Below are 7,757 nucleotides of genomic sequence, written 5' to 3'. Positions count from 1 at the left end.
AAATTATCTAGGGTTCATGAGGGAGGGGGGAGCAGGGAGGGAGGGGAAAATGAGGAGCTGATACCAGGAGATTAAGTGGAGAACAAATGTTTTGAGAATGATGAGGGCAATGAATGTACAAATGTGCTGTACTCAATAGATGTATGTATGGTGATAAGAGTTGTATGAGCCCCTAATAAAATGATTTAAAAAAAAAAGATTTACAGCCTCAGAAACCTTATAGGATCATTGAGAGTCAAAACTGACTCAGTGGTAGTTGGGTTTCCTATACCACAAATGAAACAAGTGAATGAGTTTAACAAACAGAGGTTTATTTTCTCGGTTTAACTCAAACACAGTGCCAAACCATTGATTTCAACTCACAGGGATCCTATAGGTCAGAGTTGAACTTCCCCATTGGATTTCTGAGTCTTTTAAATCTTTATGGGTGTGGACAGCCTCATCGTGCTTCTCAGTTGAAGAAGCAAGAATGCTTATATCCTTCCAACATGCCTGGCTTCCGGGTAAGATAAAAGGTGATGTCGTAAACTGCAATACTCCCCTTCTGTCAGATCCAGGCTATGGTTGTGATTAAGTAAGCCTGATGCACACTAATCCTCCTCATTAACATAATATGCATAGTCAAATCCTCCTTTATCAGACCAACTACAGCCCCATTAACAACAAGCAGAAGATGGGGTTTACGACAAATCAGAAAATGGAGAGTAATTACATCAGATTACAAGATGTAGGACAATTCTACAATTTTACATGTAAAATTTAGCCTTTTGATATGTGTATAAATATAGTTTTATATCTGAGAATAAGACAAAAAGATTCCTACGAGGGTTCCAGTAATATATATATATATATATATATATATATACACATTTTATTTGGAAGAAACCAGTATATGTATATATATATAATATATATATACATATACTGGTTTCTTCCAAATAAAATGTGTTTAAACATGTGTTAGTGATCAGACCTCAGACAAGTTCTCTCAGTAGTGTCCTTTTGAAACTCAGACCCAATCCAAATAGTGGCTTCCAAGGAGATCTCGTTGCAGAAACCAAAGGTTAGAATGTAACCATTTAGGGGAAACCCAAAAAGTAATTGTGACAGATTCCACCCCTCCCTGCCACACACATCCTCCCCGCCCACCGGCACCCCCTCCCTGAAGGACACAGGATATGCAGGGGCTTATTATAAGAAAATAGATGTCTTAAGAAAATAGAGAACTGTATCGGTGAGAAAAAGAACAGGAAAGTTGGGCTGAGGAATTTTTTCTCCATTGTGACAATACACCTGCTTCTTCTTCAGGAGTATCAAGGAGTGTCCTATGAGAATTTTAATGGGAAACCTTACCTTCAAAGAACCTCTAAAAGTAAGATGAGTTGAATCCCTCAACGATACCAGAACTAGTTCTCTGATGTGGTGCAAGTGGCAGAGGACAGAATTTTTCAGGGAAGTGTTAGAGGGATGGCAACACCACCTTTAGAAGTGCACCGACCTATAGAGAGGATAGGTCAAGAAACAATAGCTCAATATTTTGATTGCTTTTGTTTAATGAAAGGTTTTATTAGCAATACATTATTATTTACCCTTAAAAGCTCTAGAATTAAATGTCATTGAAAAACAAAAAATATACAATATTTGAATTACAGGATATATAAATTATTTGCCAATAAAACTGTTGAAAAAATATATATATATAATATTTCCATTTTGAGTTAGTGAAACAGTTCAGAAAACATCAGAAACTACTCTCGTGGCACCATTTTAAAAGTACTTTGATATAAAAAAGTATCTGTCAATCTGTATTATTTTATAAGTATTGTTGTGAATGAACAAAGGGTCTAGATATACAGCCAAACAATAGACAGGCCTGTAAAGTGAACCAGAGCTCTGTCTGAAGTGGTGGAGGGTGTGTGACCCAATGCCCCGGTGACGGTGGAGAGGAGACTCAGTGGAGCAGCACCAGGCTATGGGTACCTTCTCATCTGGCCTGAGACTAGCGAATGCTGAGGGAGAGCGACCTGTTGGTTTCCTGGCCCACGAGAGCCAAAAGCCAAGGGATCATGTGACCGAGAGGCTGAGGACTGAAGAGAGACTTGGCTGCAGGTTGGAGCAGGTGTTGCTGTGTGCCAATAACTAGATCCTTATTATTTGCTGATCCTGACTGGTGCTACCTATTACTATAACTTCCCTAATAACCCAGACACTCATGAGTATTCTATGACTTCTGTATGGTCATTGCAATGAGTACTAGACCATAGATATGAAAGAAGAAGATATTAGTTAAGACAACGCCACCAATACCAATATCATGGCTTGGGGAAGGTTCACCTCAAAGTAACATTTACCTTTCAATACTCTGAAAAGGTCATGTGTAGCAGATTTATGTAATGCAATGCCTCTTTTGATCTCTCGACTGCTGCTTCCATGAGTATTGATTGTGGATCCAAGAGACATAAAATTCTTGAAAACTTCAACTTGTTCTCCATTGCTCATGGTGTTACCTGTTAGCCCAGCTGTGAGGAGTTTGGTTTTGATTACATTGAGTTTTAATCCATACTGAAAGCTCCCATCTTTATCTTCATCAGCAAGTGCTTCAAGTCCTCCTCCTTTCAGCAAGCAGGACTGTGTCATTTACACATTGTGGGTTGCTAATAAACCTTTTTCCAATCCTGATACTTCATTCATGGTCTTCATATAATCCTGAGAATCCTATCCCAGGGAAATTGACAAAAACACCTAACATTGGGTAAATGATAAAATACCATTTTGGATGAGATAGACACAGATACAATTGAGTAACCACAGGTAGTGACCAGAATATACAAGGCTAAGGATTTCAATTTTTTTTAGATGCAAGTAAAACTCATTACATCATTTGAAGAATATAACTGAAAAGATCAGATTCATGTGGGATATAGCTGCTCAGATAGGCAACTGTTAGGGGAGAATAGGGGAGAATTGGGACTGGTTTAGACTAAAATGTTAGCAATAGATAGTAAAACAGATAAAACTAAAGAAATGCCATATCTTATGTCTCCCTTCACCCATTTGTCTGATGTCTTCTTTCACCCACTTTTCTGTTGTCTGTCCCCCAGAGAGGAGGTTATATGTAGATCCTTGTAATCGGTTCCCCCTTTCCACCTCACCTTCCTTCCACTCTCCCATTATCGCCACTCTTAGCACTGGTCCTGAAGAGATCATCTGTCCTGGATTCCAATTATCAAGGGTTCATAAGGGAGGGTGAAGTGGGGAGGGAGGGGAAAAATGAGGAGCTGATACTAAGGGCTTAAGCCGAAAGCAAATGTTTTGAGAATGATGATGGCAACAAATGTATAAATGTGCTTGACACAATGGATGGATGGATGGATTGTGTTAAGAGTTGTATGAGCCCCCAATAAAATGATTTTTTTTAAAAAACGACAGATATGCTTGGGTATTTGGTTTTCTTGTTTGTTTGTTTGTATAGCCATTCTCACCGCTGGTCCTGAAGGGATCATCCGCCCTGGATTCCCTGTGTTTCCATTTCCTATCTGTACCAGCGTGCATCCTCTGGTACACTGATAGCCAGATCATCCAATGCATCCTCTGGTACACTGATCTGTACCAGTGTACATCCTCTGGTAGCCATATTTTTAAGGTAAAATTGGCATCATGATAGTGAGGGTGGGGGTGGGGGAGGAAGCATTTAGGAACTAGAGGAACATTGTGTGTTTCATCGTTACTACACTGCATCAACTGGCTCGTCTCCTCCCCACAACCCTTCTGTAGGGCATGTCCAATTGCCTACAGATGGGCTTTGGGTCTCCACTCCACACTTCACAATGATATGATTTTTGTTCTTTGACTCCTGATACCTGATCCCATTGACACCTTGTGATCATACAGGCTGGTGTGCTTCTTCCATGTGGGCTTTCTTGCTTCTGAGCTAGATGAGCACTTGTTTACCTTCATGCTTGGATATTTGTGTGAGGCATTGAACAGATCTACAAGTCTGACAGAAATAGAGCAAGGAATGAAATGGAACTGACACTAGACCAAATAATAACTGTTTCTTTAGACATTTGCTAAGAATTTTATCTTGTTTTTATTGGAAAATTGTCAACAGAGAATACCAGCAAGGAAAAAAAAAAAAAGAATACCAGTAAGGTCAGTAGTTCAACCTCACCAGTTACTCTGAAAGAGAAAAGACCCAGCAATCTGGCCCTAGAAATAGTCGAGGCCAGGGAACCTTAGGAATCCCTGCTATGCTAGTCTGTCATAGTCATGTAGGGCCACTGTCAGTCAGAAATGGCTCTTGAGCACACAGCATAAGCATCCTACAGCTGCAATTCTTTATTAATTGTGAAATATGTTTGCTCTCTACAGCAAAGCTCCCACACGCTATCTGCCTAAACACAACCATGACACACACCGTGATGCGTTGTGGGTTCCAGCTTTTGTACCCCAGAGGAGTGCGGGTCTGCAAAGCTTTTCTGTGAGCACACGAAGTAACATTGCCCCTAATTGTATGTGGCACAAATTTACAATCATTTATAAGCACAGTTTTTGGTCTTAACACCAGACTCTGACCCTTTGGGGAAATTGAATCCTTTTCCAAGATCCTATGTGTTAAGCACATCATAATTAGTCCATTTTTTCCCCTGTAAATGACGAAGAGGATAACAGAAATAATTATACCTAACTTTCTAAGGCCCCCAAATAAGCACTTAGTTATTTCAACACATTGAAGTTATTTTGTCTATTAAGTTATAGAAAACTGTTAGTGAAAATCAATCCCATTTATTGATATACAGCTTAAAGATGGAAATTTATCATTATTTGTATAATTCTATATATAAACCTGGCAGGTGAAGATTAATTAATGTCAGGCTGTCCTTCCTTTATATTATCTTAAGCTCCTTTAAGGAAAGCAAACTGATCTTCAGTTAAGTTGCAAACACTAGGCCTTAACTAGAAGGAGACAAGCTTTCCTTTATAATTCTGTATCCTTATACTTAAAAAGAATATTGAATGCTTAATGAGTATCATAATTTTGAGTCACTATAAGTGGAGCCCTTGACATAATAAAAATGTAGGGTTTAATAGAAAAGGAGAAAACATCCAATTATTCCAACCTCTTTTGACCAAACTCAATGTGTCTTTTAAAATGATTACCATAACTGACCATGAGATCAGCACTTTTAAGTTTTCCTTTTCTTTGTGTTCTAAAGAAATAGACATAAATGATCACAATGACAGTTCCTGCATCATCCACCAGAGGGAAAACATGTCATTTACACAAAGGTAGGACAGTTACACTGGAGGGAAAAAAATGGAACTGGAGCCAAGAAACACATTAGACTCAAAGAAGAAAGACGCCAATTCTAGCAGAGTTCTTAGGAGAGAAGATGCTTGTTTAACCAATACTTACTTTTTATTCCTCTCTTCATGCTGGATCTAATTAGAGTTGGGTGGAACTAAATCACAAAAATGGTTCACTAGGAAGACAAGCAAGTTCTTCTGTAATCATTTTAACCATTGCTCTGCTGACAACTTTACAATGAAAAAGTCATTTTGAAAATGCATCTAAGCAGGATTTTTGTCAGTCATGGAAACCTTGCCTACCATGATGTCACTGGTATAAGACTGATCAAGAAATTACACATAAGAATTCAGTGAAAAGGAACATGGAGTATGCCTATATAGCAGAGTGAATTCTTGGGTTTCTACTTGTGTTTCCATTGACCATACTTTCATGAAATGGATTATGTCCCTCCAAAAGATGGGTCAGTTGGGCTGGGTCATGATTCTTAGTAGTTTGGCAATTCTGCAATGATGTAATCATTCTGCACGATGTGGTCTGATGTAAAGATGCGTTGAGTTGAAAGGGCATGAAGGTGGGACGCAACATGCTGAACCAGGTTCTAGTCCTCATCCCTGTCAGAGGAGTGTGTGTCCCTGGAAGGTGGCCTGCGTAGACTTGTTTTCCAAGAGACAAAGGGAGAGAACAGAGAGCAGACAGGACTATAGCAAAACAGAGAAGGGAGTGGACAAAGAGAGAAAGCCTTCCCCAGTGCTGGCTCTCTGAATTTGAACTTACCACATCCTGAACTAGGAGACAAATGAACTTGTTTGTTAATGCCACCCACTCACTTGAGGTATTTCTGTTTGAGCAACATTAGATAACTATGAAGCATGCCCGTTCTGAGTCAGGGGTTTCCAGCTCTTGTATACCCATATATAGCTAAAATCCATCACAAGATTAATAGTCACAGCCTGATTCTTCATTTCCTTACTTATCAAAGTCCATGATCCATCATTAGGATCACCCCTGTGTATACAATAAACTACTATCCACTGTGAACTAGTACTTTTGGCGCACCCTCCATTGTATTAGCCATGCAAAATGTCAGCCCTAATAAAATAGAACCCTATACCATGTCAGCCCCTCTGACAAGCAGCTAAGCGTGGCTAGAGAAAATGTAGCAACCTTGCTAGTTGTTCTCATACATTTATAACCCTTAATCCAAAATGGTCACTAGCGCTTCCTAGAAATTTGACTTACTAATCAATCCTGCCCTGGGCAACTATTTTTAGGTTCTCTCACCTCAAATATCTAGCACCTCTTTCTTTCTCCAAATTCTCAGTATCTTCTTAATGCACTGAGAATATAGGATGGAATCAGAATAGACTTTTCACAAGGTCCAAACTCCATGTTAACCAACTGACTTGGACTTATCTGAAATCACTCATTCTGCTTTTCCTCTTTCTTTGGTAGTTAAAAAAAAAAGCACTTCCTCTAGTCTAAGGCCAACGTCTCTGTTATACACTGACTCCATGTGCTCCGGTACAGTCAAGGATTTATCTTCTACAATTGCCTCCTCTTTCCTATATCATCAATTACCTGCTCTCTGCTAAAGCTTACCATCAGTAGAAAAGATGTACTAGCTCTCATCTTGTAGAGGGAAAAGTGTTTCCTCCTTGACATATCCCAGACTATGACTGCACATTGCTTGGCTCCTTTTTCAGCAAAACTCCTCAGAAATATGGCTCTCTTTGGTATGTTCACTGTACTCCCTCCCATTTATTTTTATTTATTTATTTTTGTCCTCTCTACCATACAGAAACTGCTCTTGTCTGGTTATTAGCTATCTCTATGTGGCCCAATTCTGTGTTAAATTCTCAGTTGTTATCTTATTCAGTTTATTAACATCATATGACCGTACATCACTTTCTTTTCCATCTAGTGCCTTTTCCCACTGGCTTCAACCCTTTCCCTCTGTCTTTTTTTTTTTTTAATCTTTTGCTGGGTCCCTTAACTACTGGAGTGTCCCAGGCTCAGTATAATGTATTCTTGAACAATAGTTATTCCAAATTGAATTCTTCTGCTCTAAATACCTTAAACACTATGAAGGCAATGAGGTGTATATTTATAACTATCAGTTCTCAATCCTTGAATTTCAAACTAATCAATCTAAATGTCTACTTTTCACTTCCATTGAGATTAATAGGGATCAGAAACTTAGCATGCCACAAAATAGACTCCTAATCTCATAAAATTCTGCTCTCTTCTAGAGTTAGAGTGTACAAGGACCAAAATGACCTTTCACATATCAACCTCTTCAATTTGATCTGCTAACAGTTCTTTTGCTACAGAAAAACTAGTCCTCTGGTTTCGAGAACACTTAAAGGTATACACTTACCTCCTTGCATATACCAAATATCTCCTTCAATATATTCCTCTGCTTTACTCTCACAGTTTCTTCATGGCT

The sequence above is a fragment of the Echinops telfairi genome, unplaced genomic scaffold (genome assembly GCF_000313985.2).
Source record: "Echinops telfairi isolate 266 unplaced genomic scaffold, ASM31398v2 ScPeMD7_1;HRSCAF=3_0, whole genome shotgun sequence".
Taxonomy (NCBI): domain Eukaryota; kingdom Metazoa; phylum Chordata; class Mammalia; order Afrosoricida; family Tenrecidae; genus Echinops; species Echinops telfairi.
This window is presented reverse-complemented; position numbering follows the sequence as displayed.